The sequence below is a fragment of the Hemitrygon akajei genome, chromosome 32, assembly GCF_048418815.1.
Source record: "Hemitrygon akajei chromosome 32, sHemAka1.3, whole genome shotgun sequence".
NCBI classification, from domain to species: Eukaryota; Metazoa; Chordata; class Chondrichthyes; order Myliobatiformes; family Dasyatidae; genus Hemitrygon; species Hemitrygon akajei.
Genome location: NC_133155.1, coordinates 394,521 through 411,161, shown reverse-complemented (window position 1 = coordinate 411,161; position 16,641 = coordinate 394,521). Strand labels below are relative to the sequence as shown.

The following is a 16,641-nucleotide window of genomic DNA, read 5'->3' as shown; positions in this document are numbered from 1 at the left end:
AAATGAAAGTGAGAGAAATCAAACTATGACACAAGCAAAGATTAGATATTTTTGGTGCCTGATTTTGCTATGGCGAAGAATCTTAGCATATTTAGACTCTAATGCAGTTAATTGATGTGGATAAGCACAGCTACGTTGTAGCATTAGACCTAAAGGTTACTAGTAACAGTGGACATGCCAATATCTTATGTAATTAGAAAAAGTACCCTATCCAATTATTTCAGTTCAGTGCAAAAGGTGAAAAAGAGAATTTACACTCTTAGCCTTTCTTAGCAGCTTTTTTTGTCTTGGGTTTGTGGTATGTTAAAAGGCAAAAGTTGGTCATAGTAACTAAACTAAAATGCTATGTGACAAAGTAAAACAATAATCAAACAAGTGGCTGTGACATTTCAGCTTTATTGTACAAAAATAATTGCTCAGATATTTGTTCTAAAGGTCAATAAATGTTAAATAATTAATATACAAATCCATCAATACTTTAAGAAACTAGATAGAATGCAGAGATCAGAGAAGCTGATTTTCTTCATAATATACAGAAGTCTTGAGAGAAACTGGTATGGGGGGGTGCTATTGCACAGGATCGAAAGCAGCTACAGAAAGTTGTAAAGTTAGTCACATCTGTCTTGGATACTAGCCTCCGTAGTATCCAAGACATCATCAAGGAGCGGTGTCTCAGAAAGGTGGCATCCATTAACAAGGATCCCCACCACCCAGGACATGCCCTCTTCTCATTGTAACTGTCAGAAAGGAAGTACAGAAGCCTGAAGGCACACACTTTAATTGGCAATGGGCAGCTACTTGCAGGGTTATGTGCAGAAAATAAAATTAGATTGGATTGACCTTTCAAAAACTTGATGTGGCCAAACAGTGAGTCTTATAAAATAGGTAACTTGATTTCTCAGTCTGCATCAATGATCCATCTATAATATTTGCTCAGCTTGTTTTTTTCTATCTCTCTGGGAGTGAAGGATCCACTGGGCCCCTGTTCTGTGTTATGAAATTTCCACATCTTTCACTCAAGGTTCATTTGTCTCTGTTCTCACCCTTTAACTGAGCTAATAATCTGTCCATAGTTTATCTCTATCATCACCCTGGTTTTACTCTTATCCCCCATTCTGACTGCAACTTTACAAGCTTCTTCAGTCTCCTTTTCAGTTCTTACAAAAGGTCTCTGAACTGGAACTTTTTCTTCCCAGAAATGCAGCCTAACCTGCTGCAGCATCCCAGCATTTTTATTTTTATTTTAAATTGCCAGTATCTTCAACTTGGTTTATTTTCTCCTCCATTTCTGTGAGTTTCTTGAACAATCTTTCTGCATTCATGAGTTAAGGTATGAAGAACAATCACCACCTATAGGGCAACATTTTGGTTTGCTGAGAAACTCTACAGCTTAGTTAAACATTAATCACATTGCTGGGTGACTGGTTCCAGACAAAGAAAGGTGGCAGATTTGTTTTCCAAAACAAACTTCAGTGGCATAGATGGTTTTTTAAGGCAGTCTGGTGTTTCTTAAAGGTCAAAAAGACTTTTTACATTCCCCATTCAACAGATTGAATTCACTAAACTCAAATTCCCCCAGATGCTACGGTGAGATTTGAAACCTCATTTAACAGTCCAGGCATCTGAATTAATGTACGCTGGACATTAATGTACTCTGGATTTCTATCTACACAATGGATGTTGGTAGCTTCCAATGTAGAATGAAGAGATGGTCCTCTGTGCAACGCACCTCCAGTAGATGATGAGGTAATACCCTCCAAATGATTACGCTCGCAGACCTACAGAAGATAAAAGCAAAAGGGGATTACATGATGGTCTCCACTGAAGATGAACATTAGAAGAATATTATATGGTGACTTACCAAATACAATGTGATCCATGCAAGAGAAAGGGAAAGACTGCAGAAATGATGGAAGCCAGAATCTCTCGCACTGGCTCCATTCAAGTAAAACTAACCAATAAGAGAATGACTCACCAACTTCCACAGTTTTTATAGCAAACTTGATGGGCCAAATGGATTAATTCTGCCCCTACATCTTATGGTCTTAATTGTACAGTGATTATCCTTCACCTTCAACTGCCCAGGGAAAAGATGAAACCTACTGCTTCTTTGTTGTAGTTGGACTGACGAATTAAAACTCTCTTTACCAAACAACAGGGAAGTTTACTCTCCACAAATTAATCTTCAGTATATCCTCCCAGATATTTCTGCAATTATGCTTTTGTTATCCTGTTAGGGAAAGAGCTTCACAAGCACCCTCCACTTCTATTACCACATTCCATGTGTCTATTTGACTAGAGAAGCAACTACCAACTAATGGCCATGAGCTCTTCACAACCTTCACGAATGAACACGAGAAGCAATATTAAATTAATAGCACACATTTCATATCGATACAGAAACAGAAATTCCTGGGATTCACCACAGACAACTGATAGGAAGTGGCAGGACCAACTATTTGGTTACATACTAATAGTCTTTAGAGACATGGCCTCGAGTATATAAGTTTTAGAACTTGGTATAAACCTCTGGTTTGGCCTGGCCAAGAGCTGATGTTGTAATGTCGGGTAGCACTAAATGGAAAGGCATTGTGCATATTTAGAGTTGAAATGATCCAGAATTTTGTCCACTCAATGTGGGTCTGTCTGCTACATGTTAGAACAAAATGGCATGGATTTGGAAAGGGTGGAGAGGAGATGAATATAGAGACTGCGAGGTGAAGAGTTTCAAGGGTGTTGTTAGCACAGGTGATGCAAATGGTGTTTAAATAAAACTATTTCCATGGGAAAGAGCTTCAAAAAGACACAAACATGAGAACTAGAGAGGACATGGCAATGACTGTACTTATGCAGTGAATTATGTGGTTAATGTCCCTTCAAATTGATAGAAGTAGTTTCCAACAGAAATTTTCAAAAGGAAATGGATATACAAGTTAGAACTAGCATTCCTTTAGAACTGAGGTAAGGAGGAACTTCTTTAGCCAGAGTGTTGTGAATGTGTAGAATTGCCACAGATGGCTGTAGAGACCAAGTCATTGGGTAATTTTAAGACAGAGGTTGAAAGGTTCTTGATTAGTAAGGGTGTCAAAGATTACGGAGAGAAGACAGGAAGATGGGATTGAGTGGGAAAATAAATCAGCCATGATGGAATGGTGGAACAGACTCAGTAGGACAAATGGCTTAATTCTGTTCCTATGTCTTATAGTCTTGTATATTTGGCAACTAATGATCAGTAACCTGGAAACACAAGTTCAAATCCCATGATGACAACTGTGAAACTTAAATTGAAGTAATTGAATCAAAATAAGAATCTAGAATATGCATATGAAACTGCTTCAAACTAAAATATTTTTGAGAAAGGAATCTCCTACTTCAAGTCCGTTTATTCTTGCACCTATTCCAACCCAAACACAATTGCAAACTCCACATCCAGGCCATGCCATCTTCTTGCAGCTAGCGACAGGAGGTATAGAAGCCTGAAGTCACTCCCCACTAGATTCAAGAATAAACTACAATAGATTTATTTTATTTTGTTCTAATTGTACTTTGTCGTAAAGATTGTGCAAAAATTATATTCTTCTGATGATGTTTATATGATGCTATTTGCCTGTGGTGCTGCATTTGTAAGCTTTGCATTGCATTTCAAGGTGGTGTAATGGTTAGCGTAACACTATTACAGCACCAGCAATCCAGGTTCAATTCTGCAGCTAACTGAAAGGAGCTTGTGACTGCATGGCTTTCTTCTGGGTGTTCTGGTTTCCTCCCACACTCCAAAGACATAGAGATCAGCAATTTAATTGGCAACATGGGTGGAATTGGATGGCCATGGGTGTAATTGGGCGTTGTAGGCTCATTGGTCTGAATACTGTGCTGTATCTCTCAATAAAATAAATGTATATACTTGTGCATATCGCAATAAATCTGGGATAACTTGAGATAGCCACTAAAGAAACTACTTGGTTGAAGGGGAAATGGGACAAATAAGTAGCTCTTTCAAAGGCTCAATGACCTTGTTCTTTGCAGAGCAATTTGGATAGGAATTCTTCAATTTTGTTTCAGCTGCTGCCCCTTCCATCCACCCACACAAAGCAATGTAGTGGTTCAGTGGAGCTAACTCCAGCACCTCAACTTGTTCATCAGTTAACTCATCCACTCTGCTATTAATCCAATGAAATGTAGCATCAAGAGGAGCCCAACAGAGTTCAAAATGCCTCGTTCATTCCAACGCACTGAAGCTGCTCTCAAACAATTTGTGTTTTGTTCCTCATTATCTTTTGACACAAGGAGTTCAAACAGTTGGTAGTTGTTGTTTTCTTTCTGCTGGGTAGGTTCAAAATATCCTGCTGCTATTTTCTTTGGCTACTGCTCGTCAGGCCCAAGTCTCCAGTTCAAACACATGACTAATTTTAATACATCTGACTCTAATTTGTACCTTATTACAAATAATGAATCCAACTCTGGATCATGTATGCTGTTGAACAGATTTAACAAATTAGTGAGTCTGGTAAAGGACTTTGTAAAACAGAAGACATCTATCAGCTATTTGGGAACTGGAACAAAACATTCATTAATCTTTGCCTTAATTCAGCTGCATGGCTGGAATCGCAATTTATGTTCTTGTCACAGAGGATTTGCCCTGACTGTCTGCAGGAAGCAAGCCAGGTACCTTTCAACATGTAGAACACTGAAATCAACCAAGATGACATATATTGATAGAGTACTTAGAACATAGGGCAGTACGGTAGCATTCTAGTTAGCAGAATAAATTACAGCACCAGTGACCAGAGTTCAATTCCAGTAACTGTCTGTAAGGAGTTTGTATGTTCTCACCATGTGGATTTTCCTCCCACATTTCAAAGATGCACAGTTAGGTTTAGTAAGTTATGGGCATGCTATATTGGCGTTGGAAGTGTGTTGACACTGTCAGCTAGTTTCACTGGCTATTAAAAAATTGTGAAACCCTTATTGTGATGACCCCCTACAAGATTACTTTACTTTGCTAATCACCTGTTTCCAAGTAGAATGCACTTTATGATGTTGAAAACTTCAGTTACATTGACGAAGAGTTCACAAAAAAAGAGGACCACAACACTTTTGACTGTGCCAAAATATCGGCAATTAATAAGCCATAAACACAAGAAACTCTGCAGGCACTGGAATTCCAAAACAACTCACACAAAACATTAGAGGAACTCAGCAGGTCAAGCAGCAACTAGCGAAATGAATAAACTGTTTACATTTCAAACCAAAACCCTTCATCAGGACTGGAAAGGAAGGGTGAAGACACCAGAATAAAAGGGTGGGGGCAGGGGAACTAGGCAGGCTAGAAGATGATATGTGAAACCAGGCGAATGGGAAAGATAAAGGGCTAGAGAAGTTAGAATCTGATAGGAGAGGACAGTGGATCATAGGAGAACGGGAAGGAGAAGGGAATCCAAGGGGAAGTAATAGGCAAGTGAGAAGAGGAGACCATAGACTGACATGTTAGAATAGTAATGGGAATCAGAACTAAAATGTTTGGCCATAGGCAAGTTCTGCTTTTGGCAGATGGAACAGAGGTGCTTGACAAAGCGGAGCCCAATTTTTGACAAGTCCCACCAATGTAGCACAGGTCACATCACGAGCAGCAGATAGAATAGATGACCCCAGCAGAATCACAGAAGTGTGGCCTCACCTGGAAGAACTGTTTGGGGCCATCAATGGAGGTGAGAAAGGAGGTGTATGGGCAGGTGCAGCCACAGGGATAAGTGCCAGGAGGGAGATTAGAAAGAAGGGACGAATGGACATGGGAATCACGGAGGGAGTGATCCTTATTGAAAGCAGAGAGGGGGGGACAAGTTAAGATATGTTTGGCAATTATTAAGCCATAGTACTTCACAAGCTTTCTCTCTCTCTCTCTCACATGACTATGAACTCATTTTACAAAATGAAGTCACAGTGTTATATTCCCTCCAGCTTAGCAATGAGACCTTAATTGTAAATTCCACGTTCCATAAGATAGACACTCCTAGGAGCTCAAAGCCTCTGGGTCCTCAGTAGTAATTATGTAGTTAAATAAAACTGGATTAATACACTTTCATTGTCTGCAACTCATTATTTAATGGATGAGAAACTGAGATTAAAAAATCAATTTTCAAAAAGCAGTAGCGGTGCACAAAGAACCAGTAAGAAAGGAATTTAAATTTAAGCCACATCTATAATTTGGTACAGCAGTCCAGCACATATTATAGAAAGGTTCGCAGAAAGGAATCTGACATCAAGTAGCCCAAGACTGAGGAGCAAGAGTCAGTGTAAGGAAGGCAATGCAATTTTAGCATTTATTTTGAGAGGATTAAAATCTAAAAGCAAAGATGTAATGTTGAGGCTTTATAAGGCATTGCTTAGACTGTACTTGGGGTACTGTGAGCAATTATCTAAGAAAAGATGTACTGTCATCGGAGAGGTCCAGATGAGGATCACAAGCATGACCCCAGGAATGAAAGGGTTAACATATGAGGAGCATTTAATAGCGCTGGACCAATGCTTGCTGAAGTTTAGACAAATGACAGGGGGATCGCATTGAAACCTATGGAGTATTGAAAGGCCTAGATAAAGTGGATTTGAAAGGTGTTTCCTATTGTAGGGGAAATCTAGGACCAGAGGGCAAAGACTCAGAATACAAAGACATCCCTATACGACAGAGATGAGGAGAAATTTCTTTAGCCAGAGAGTGGTGAATATGTGGAATTCATTGCCACGGATGGCTGCGGAGGCAGTTCATTGGGTTTATTTAAAGTGGAGGATGATAGGAGCTTGATTAGTAAGTGCATTGAAGGTTTTGGGGAGCAGACAGGGGAATGGGGTTGAAAGGGAAAATAAATCAGCCATGACAGAATGGCAAACCAGACACAATGGGCCAAATGGCCTAATTCTGCTCCTAGGTCTTTTGGACGAAGTGATTGAACAATTGTCAAAGGAGCTCCTCACATTACAGGGAAAGAGAGGCTGGCTAGTTAAGGGAGGGAATTCCCGAATCAAAGGTCTGGATTAACATGACTGGCATGAAGTATGAAGTTTAGACAAATGACAGGGGGATCTGATTGAAACCTATAGAGTATTGAAAGGCCTGGTTAAAGCGGACTTGAAAGGTATTCCCCATAGTGGGGGAAATCTAGGACCAGAGGGCACAGATCAACATTGCACAAGAGGTCAGAATTGGAGGAGAGCACATCTCCAAAATTTGTATGCCCGGAAGAGGTGGCTGGGGAGAGGGCTGATGCAAATGGAGAGAAGTAAAATAAAAATAAAGACAATTTCAACATTGAGAGGGGCTGCCAAGGCAGTTCAGACCTTTCAGTTCTGGAAGAGTGGATTGAAGGCAGCAGAGAACTCAGAAAGAAGATGACACTGTCTTATTGCACAACAACCTGAAGGGTCTTGACCCAAAACATTGCCCATCCATTTCTCTCCACAGATGCTGCTTGACCAGCTGAGTTCCTCCGATTATTTGTGTATGGATAGAGGCCTTTTTCTGGCAAAGTGTGTTATAACCATATAACAATTGCAGCACGGAAACAGGCCATCTCGGCCCTTCTAGCTTACTCTCATCTAATCCCACTGACCCGCACTCAGCCCATAACCCTCCATTTCTTTCCTGTCCATATACCTATCCAATTTTACTTTAAATGACAATACCGAACCTGCCTCTATCACTTCTACTTGAAGCTCATTCCTCACTGCTACCACTCTCTGAGTAAAGAAATTCCCCCTCATGTTACCCTTAAACTTTTGCCCCCTAAGTCTCAACTCATGTCCTCTTGTTTGAATCTCCCCTACTCTCAATGGAAAAAGCCTATCTACGTCAACTTTATTCAGATTCAGATTATTGTCATTTAAAAACCACAAATGCAATGTAGTTAAAAAATGAGACAACGTTCCTCCAGAATGATATTAACAAAGCGCATGACAAAATAGACTACACCAGAAAATCCACATAACGTTTGGCAATCCCCAATCCAGAGTCCAGAGAGGCTGCTGCATATTAGTATCACGCTACCATCTTAGCACATTCCCCGGAAAGGAGCTCCAAACCCATCAGACAAAACAAGACCAAAAACTAAAGCTACAAGACCTGCACAAAACCACATAGTTACAACAAACCATAATTTGATAAAAAAAAACAGACCATGGGCACGGTAAAAATAGTCCAAAGATGTTAAAAGACTATAAGTTCAATAGAAACCACCACACGATTTCCATAAGTCCTCAGGGTCCCGACAGACTTGTCATCCCACGCTGGCAGCAGAAGGGAATTCCCCCATTATGGACTTCTACGGCACCGCCCGACTCAGCCTCACAGACGCAGCACACACTGAAAGCTCCGTCGGACCAAGCCTCGCAGACACAGCACACACTGAAAGCGACCTGACCGCAACGGACTCCGAGTCTGTCGAACCTCCAAGCCTCTGACCATCCCCTCCGGCACAGCTTCTCCGAGCACCATCCTCTGCCGAGCGTATTAAGACGCCCCCGCCAGCGGCCACCAGCAACGCGACCCCGAGGACTTGGGGCCTGTTCTTCTCAGCAGAGACCCGGACCTCACAGCAGCAGCAGCAACGAAGAGTGCCTTCCTGGAGATTTCCAGATGTTCCTCCGTGCTCCCACGTCCATTTTTCATAAGATTAGGATTGCGCACGACACCCCACTTAACAAATAACATATCAGCTCCGGAGTGGCCGCTGCAAGCTGCGTCGCGCTGCCATCTTGAACATCTATCCCCCTCATAATTTTAAATACCTCTATCAAGTCTCCCCCTCAACCTTCTACGCTCCAAAGAATAAAGACCTAACTTGTTCAATCTTTCCCTGTAACTTAGGTGCTGAAACCCAGGTAACATTCTAGTAAATCTCCTCTGTACTCTCTCTATTTTGTTGACATCTTTCCTATAATTCAGTGACCAGAACTGTACACAATACTCCAAATTCAGCCTTACCAATGCCTTGTACAATTTTAACATTACATCCCAACTCCTATACTCAATGCTCTGATTTAGAAAGGCCAGCATACCAAAAGCTTTCTTCACCACCCTATCCACATGAGATTCCACCTTCAGGGAACTATGTTCCATTATTCCTAGATCTCTCTATTCTACTGCATTCTTTAATGCCCTGCCATTTACCATGTATGTCCTATTTGGATTATTCCTACCAAAAAATAGCACCTCACACTTATCAGCATTAAACTCCATCTGCCATCGCTCAGCCCACTCTTCTAACTGGCCCAAATCTCTCTGCAAACTTTGAAAACCTACTTCATTATCCACAATGCCACCTACCTTAGTATCATCTGCATACTTACTAATCCAATTTACCACCCCATCATCCAGATCATTAATGTATATGACAAACAACACTGGACCCAGTACAGATCCCTGAGGCACACCACTAGTCACCGTCCTCCAACCTGACAAACAGTTATCCACCACTACTCACTGGCATCTCCCATCCAGCCACTGTTGAATCCATTTTACTACTTCAATATTAATACCTAATGATTCAACCTTCCTAACTAACCTTCCGTGCGGAACCTTGTCAAAGGCCTTACTGAAGTCCATATAGATAACATCCACTGCTTTATCCTCAACTTTCCTTGTGACATCTTCAAAAAATTCAATAAGATTTGTCAAACATGACCTTCCACGCACAAATCCATGTTGACTGTTCCTAATCAGACCCTGTCTATCCAGATAATTATATATACCATCTGTAAGAATACTTTCCATTAATTTACCCACCACTGATGTCAAACTGACAGGCCTATAATTGCTAGGTTTACTCTTAGAAGCCTGTTTGAACAATGGAACCACATGAGCAATATGCCAATCCTCCGGCACCATCCCCGTTTCTAATGACATTTGAAATATTTCTGTCAGAGCCCCTGCTATTTCTACACTAACCTCGCTCAAGATCCTAGGAAATATCCTGTCAGGACCCAGAGATTTATCCACTTTTATATTCCTTAAAAGCACCAGTACTTCCTCCTCTTTAATCGTCATAGTTTCCATAATTTCCCTACTTGTTTCCCACACCTTACACAATTCAATATCCTTCTCCTTAGTGAATACTGAAGAAAAGAAATCGTTCAAAATCTCCCCCATCTCTTTCGACTCCACACATAGCTGTCCACTCTGATTCTCTAAGGGACCAATTTTATCCCTCACTATTCTTTTGCTATTAATATAACTGTAGAAACCCTTTGGATTTATTTTCACCTTACTTGCCAAAGCAACCTCGTATCTTCTTTTAGCTTTTCTCATTTCTTTATTAAGATTCTTCTTACATTCTTTATATTCCTCGAGCACCTTATTTACTCCATGCTGCCTATATTTATTGTAGATATCTCTCTTTTTCCTAACCAAGTTTCCAATATCCCTGGAAAACCATGGCTCTCTCAAACTTTCAACCTTTCCTTTCAACCTAACAGGAACATAAAGATTCTGTACCCTCAAAATTTCACCTTTATATGACCTCCATTTCTTTGTTACATCCTTCCCATAAAACAAATTGTCCCAATCCACTCCTTCTAAATCCTTTCACATCGCCTCAAAGTTAGCCTTTCTCCAACCAAAAATCTCAACCCTGAGTCCAATCCTATCTTTCTCTGTAATTATATTGAAACTAATGGCATTGTGATCACTGGACCTGAAGTGCTCCCCAACATATACCTCCATCACCTGACCTATTTCATTCCCTAACAGAACAGGTGTGTTGGAAGCATACCGGGACAGACCCCGCCACATGTGCATGATACAGCTCCTGCAAGAATACTGCCTTCTTAAAACCATGACTATTTGGAGAGGAGAGGCTATGCTCTTATGTAATTGACATGTATTTTTGGCCTGTAGGTACTATTTTGAGTTAAGGCCTGCTAGTCAATAGAAAAAAGAAGCAATGACACACAAAAAAAACACTGGTGGAACTCAGGATGTCAAATAGCATCTGACCTTTTCCTTCAGCCCCAGTTCCTTTCCAGTCCTGGTAAAGCATCTCAGCCCAAAATATTGACAGTTCATTTTTACTGGAGATGCTACCTGACCTTCTGAGTTCCTCCAGCATGCATGGGTATGTCTCACAACAGTTCCATCATCTTCAACATCTTTTGTGTCACAGCAGGAATGATCCTCTCCAGATCTCTAGGGTAAAACTGGTGAGGAAGAAGTGCAAGTTCAAATAAAGGCTGAGATTCCTGGGATTTTAGAACAACCACAGGCCAAAGATGTATAACTTGGGCATGTCTCATGTGGCCAAAATTTACTTAGAGCCAAGGAATTAATACATGAACACGCAGTGAAGCTAATCATCCTCACATTCCAATTCAACAAGGAGAAGAACTGAAATGTCAGACCTGATTTCTGGGAAGCCAGTAACATCAGGAAAAACTGCAATTTAGAATTCTTTACAAAGCAATTCATTTCCTCCTAGGACAGCAGTGAACTCCAGAGGGAAAGAAAAAAATAATCAGAATACTTTTGTGTTTAAAGTATCTCCTCTCATTACTCTGAAAGCATGCAATTACTAAAGTCTACACTCAGTGGCCATTTTATTAGGAACACCTACTCATTAATGCAAATATCTAATCAGCCAATTATATGGCAGCACTACAATACATAAGAGCATGCAGACATGCTCTAGGCAGGTGAGCATAATATGATCAATCTCACCTTAAAATCTGAGAAGGAAGTGAGCGTCAGATGTTTTAGTATTATAGTCGAGTAAAGGGAATTGCTGAGGCTTGAGAAAGGAGTTGCCCAGAATTGATTGGAAACGAACACCAGCAGGTATAAAGGCACAGCAGCAATAGCTGAAATTTTTGGAAAGCACAGGATATATACTATACATCCCAAGAGAGGAAGAAGTATTCTAAAGGAAAGATGACACAACCGTGGCTAACAAGAGAAGTCAAAGCCAACATAAAAGCCTAAGAGAGGGCATATGATAAGAGCAAAAATTACAGTAGTGGGAAGTCAGAGGTTGGGAAACCAACAGAAGGCAACTAAAAAGTCATTAAGTAAAGATGGAATATGAAGGTAAGCGAGCCAATAATATTAGAGTATACCAAAAGTTTGTTCAGATTCATAAAGTGTAAAAGAGAGGCAAGAGTGGAAATTGGATCAATTGGAAAATGATGCTGGAGAGGTAGTAATCGGGGTTAAGGAAATGGCAGGGGTCATGAGGTGGATGAAGTAACCAATACTTGAGGGAAGGCTCTTCGGAAACTGAAAGGTCTGGAAGGTAGATAAGTCACCAGGTCCAGATGGTGTATACCTCAGGGTTCTGAAAGAACTGGATGAAAAGATCGTGGAGGCATTAGTAATGATCTTTCATGAATCACTATATTCTGGAATGGTTATGATAGATTGGAAAACTGCAAATGTCATTCCACTCTTCAAGAAGGAAGGGAGACAGGAGGATGTAAATTATAGGACAGTTAGCCTGACATCAGTGGTTGAAAATATGTTGTAGTTGATTATTAAAGATACGGTTTCAGGGTACTTGGAGGTACATGATAAAATAGGCCACAGTCAGCAGGGTTTCCTCAAGGGAAAAGCTTGCCTGATAAATCTGATGGAAATACTTTGAAGAAATAACAAGGAGGATAGACAAAGGGGAACCAGATGATGTAGTTTACTTGGATTTTCAGAAGGCCTTTGACAAGGTGCCACACATGAGGCTGCTTATCAAGCTACAAACCAATGGTATTACAGGAATGATTCTAGCATGGATAAAGCAGTGACTGTTTGGCAGGAGGCAAAGAGTGGAATAGAGGGAGCCTTTTCTGGTTGGCTGCCGGTGACTGGTGGTGTTCCAAAGGGGTCTGTGTTGGGACCGATTCTTTTTACATTATATGTCAATGATTTGGATGATAGAATTGATGGCTTTGTGGCTACATTTGCAGATACGAAGATAGATAGAAGGGCAGGTAGTGTTGAGGAAGCTGGGAGGACTTAGTGCTACAAAAGGATTTAGACACTTTAGAACGAGCAAAGAAGTGGCAGAAGAAGTGTCTTGGCCCAAAACGTCGAGTCATTTCCATTGTTGCCATCTGACCTGTTGAGTTCCTCCGGAGTTTTGTGTCAGTTACTGTTGAGTTCCCCCAGTATTTTCTTCTTATTACTGTTGAATTCCTCCAGCATATTGTGTTATTGTTGAGATTCTCCAGTATATTGTGTGTTACACTTGAGTTCCTCCAGTATGCGAGTTGCTGCTGAGTTCGTCTAGCATTTTGTATATTATCTAGAGTTCCTCTAGTACATTGTATCAAGTTACTGTTGAGTTCCTCCAGCATTTTGTGTGTGTGTTACTCTTGAGTTCCTCCAGTATTTTGTGTGTGATTTACTCTGGAGTTCCTCCAGTATTTTGTGTGTGTGTTACTCGAGTTCCTCCAGCATTTTATGTGTGTTACTCTTGAGTTCCTCCGACAGTTTGTGTGAATTACTATGTGAGTTCAGGTTTAAGATAACACTACTGAAGATGTGCAACAGCTTACAGGCAGTCCTCGGGTTATGTACGAGTTCCGTTCCTGAGTCCGTCTTTAAGTCAGATTTATACATAAGTTGGAACAAGTACATCTGGTATTATTTAGCGTTAGTTCGTCAAACGTTTGTCTTAGTATATAGTATATAGTATATATTTTACCTTTCTATGCATATAAAACACTTAAGAAATGTATGTATTCTAATAATTAAACCGCTGTGTTGCTTAGTAATAATTGTAGCTTTCATCGGGGTAGGGAGTTTCACATGCTCCATTATCCTCACTTTATCCGTTATCCTTTAAAATTGTTCCGATCATTGACCGTCTGTAGCCTAACGCTTTTCCAATGACCGATGGCATTTCACCTCTTTCCAAACGCTTTATTACTTCCACTTTATTTTCAATCGTGATCGCTTCCCGTCAATGGAACAGAAACACTGCGGGCGGTAGATCCCGACCTCCACCGGCTCCCAAGGTCCGCTGGATCAATAGACAATAGGTGCAGAAGTAGACCATTCGGCCCTTCAAGCCTGCACCGCCATTCTGAGATCATGGCTGATCATCTACTATCAATGCCCGGTTCCTGCCCTGTCCCCATATCCCTTGATTCCCCTATCCATAAGATACCTATCTAGCTCCTTATTGAAAGCATCCAGAGAATTGGCCTCCACTACCTTCCGAGGCAGTGCATTCCAGACCCCCACAACTCTCTGGGAGAAGAAGTTTTTCCTTAACTCCTAAGGACCACCACACTGAGACAGGCTAAATGGGACAAGTGGGGGCTGTGCTGGGTTTGGGTATTTGATCCTCCACAATATTCCGCGTGGGTATTTAAACTGGAGGTGGCAATGTTTTTTTTTAAACGAGGTCGAGTTGCGAGCTTGACATCAACCCGGCACAGGAGCGGTCTGTCACTGGATCAAACTCGCTGATCTCACTGCGCCACAAGTCGACCGGAACTGGGGAGGCGGGGTCAGGGTGAATCTTACTAAGAAAAATTTAAGCCAAATACAAAGTTAAACACTCAACACAGTGTCAATGGCAATGACTTAAAATAGCGGATGGCATTGCGATCCAACTTAAAATGGCGGACAGCATCGCAATCTGACTTAAAATGGCGGACGGCATTATCCTTCCTTGGTTCATAAGTACGAGTTGTCCGTAAGTCGGATGTTCGTAACTCGGGGACTACCTGTACTAGTAAATCATTAAGACCACAGATTCAACTAAAAACATTACTTATAACATCTTTCATGAAGAAAATTGTGGTAAACTATTGCCGTAGATTACGAGGAGGCAGACAGAGGCAAGGCTGGTCTGATATCGCTCTCTCTCCCATGAATGTTCATTCCTTTCCCTGCAGCACCAAGACTGGGACTGATCCAGCTGCCATGCATTTCTGCCACGCTGGTGTGAAAACTGGGCACCAAGGCTCAGCTTGGGCCTACACCAGCTGCTCCAGGAGCAGAACAGTGACTCAGGTTCAGGATGCTGTTGGCTTGATTCTACTGTTTGCTCAGTGAGTATGGGGAGCGAGTCTGTATATTTTCTCTCTTTTTCTCTGCACTGTTTTTGGTCTCTTTCTTTTTTTTTTGTAATTTATTTTTTTATTGAAGTTCATCTGGGAAGTAGAACTTCAACATTCACTTTCAGATAATCAATGGAGTAAAATTTATTATTTAGTCAATAATTCATCTATCTGCACACGCCATATCTTAATTCAGTTTAAGATAGTACACAGGGCCCATATGTCCAAAGATAAATTGGCGCATATTTTTCCTAATATAAGCCCTATTTGTGACAGATGTAACGCAGAAGTGGCTACTCTAACTCATATTTTGGTCATGTGTAAGTTTAAATAATTTTTGGAGGGATAAGTTTGGAATATTATCTAAAGTTATAGATATGGATGTTCAACCTAATCCACCTACAGCAATTTTTGGGATTATTCCAGAGGAAGCAAGCAAAGTGTCTGCTTCCGCCCAACATGTGATTGCTTTTTCAACTTTACTGGCTAGGAGAGCTATTCTGCTACACTGGAAAGAATCTAATCCGCCTACTATTTTCTATTGGCTCTTCTCCATTATGTCATGTCTAAGCTTGGAGAAAATTAGAAGCCAGATATTTGATACATCTTTTAATTTTGAACAAGTCTGGTGACCCTTTATTCAATATTTTCATATGATTTAATTTATTTTTATTTATTTATTTTTCTTTATTCTCTTTGGGGAATTCCTTATCCATGAAGGTTCGGAGATGGCTGGAAGGATGTGTTTTTTTTCTCTCTCTCTTTTTCTAATTTTATCCTCAATTGGACTGCCCAATCTTTCTTTTTCTTTCCTTTTTTTTCTTTCTCTTTTTTTGTTTCAGTTTAGTTAGTGGGTTTTTTTTTTAAATCAATAAAATTTCCAATCCTTTTTTTTCTGATTGCTATGAGCAGTTGTAGTTTTTTTGACCATTGTATATATAACAGCATAATATTTTACCTATTTGATTTTGACATTATATACTTTCTGTTTTTATTATTGCTGTTTATATGTCTTTTATATTATCTATTTGCTAAACTCCTCCTCTGATTTGTATATTCTTTATTTGAAAATCAATAAAAAGATTGAAAAATGAAATGAAGTTCATCATCAAACAAACATTTCCATAAGATGTATTTCAGACATTGTACATATATATCATATAATCATATATATCACAAATCTCCACAAAGTATTTATCTGGGGTACACACTTATAGAAAAGAATGGAAAGAAAAAACAAGCAAAAGGAAAGAACTATGTACAAGTAGGGTGTGATTTTTTCTTTTTACAACAGATTCATTGATTTGTGAGAATAAAATCAGGCCTATGAGGCTTTATGTAGTTAAACCATTTTTCCCCAGTATGAATCAAATTGTTCCAGCTTATGATTAACAGATACTGTTATCTTCTCCATTTTGTAAATGTCCATTGTAATTTCCATCCATGTATTTAAAGTTGGGCTCTCCTTTGATAACCATTTCCTAGTAAGAGTCTTTTTACCAGCCACCAACGGTATATTCATTAAATATTTATCTCTTTTCAACCATTCTTGAGGTATATATCCAAAATATATGGTCTTACTCTCTAAGGGTATTTCATATT

At 40.2% G+C, this 16,641-nt stretch overlaps 1 long non-coding RNA gene across 1 annotated transcript in view; it reads right to left on the bottom strand.

Moving 5' to 3' along the window:
- Positions 1-376: 376 nt before the first annotated feature.
- Positions 377-16,641, bottom strand: part of LOC140719574 (uncharacterized) — a 44,556-nt gene continuing 28,291 nt past the window's right edge. The window contains exon 2 of the long non-coding RNA XR_012096951.1: positions 377-1,778. This is a non-coding gene — a long non-coding RNA (uncharacterized lncRNA). The remainder of the gene's footprint in view (positions 1,779-16,641) is intronic.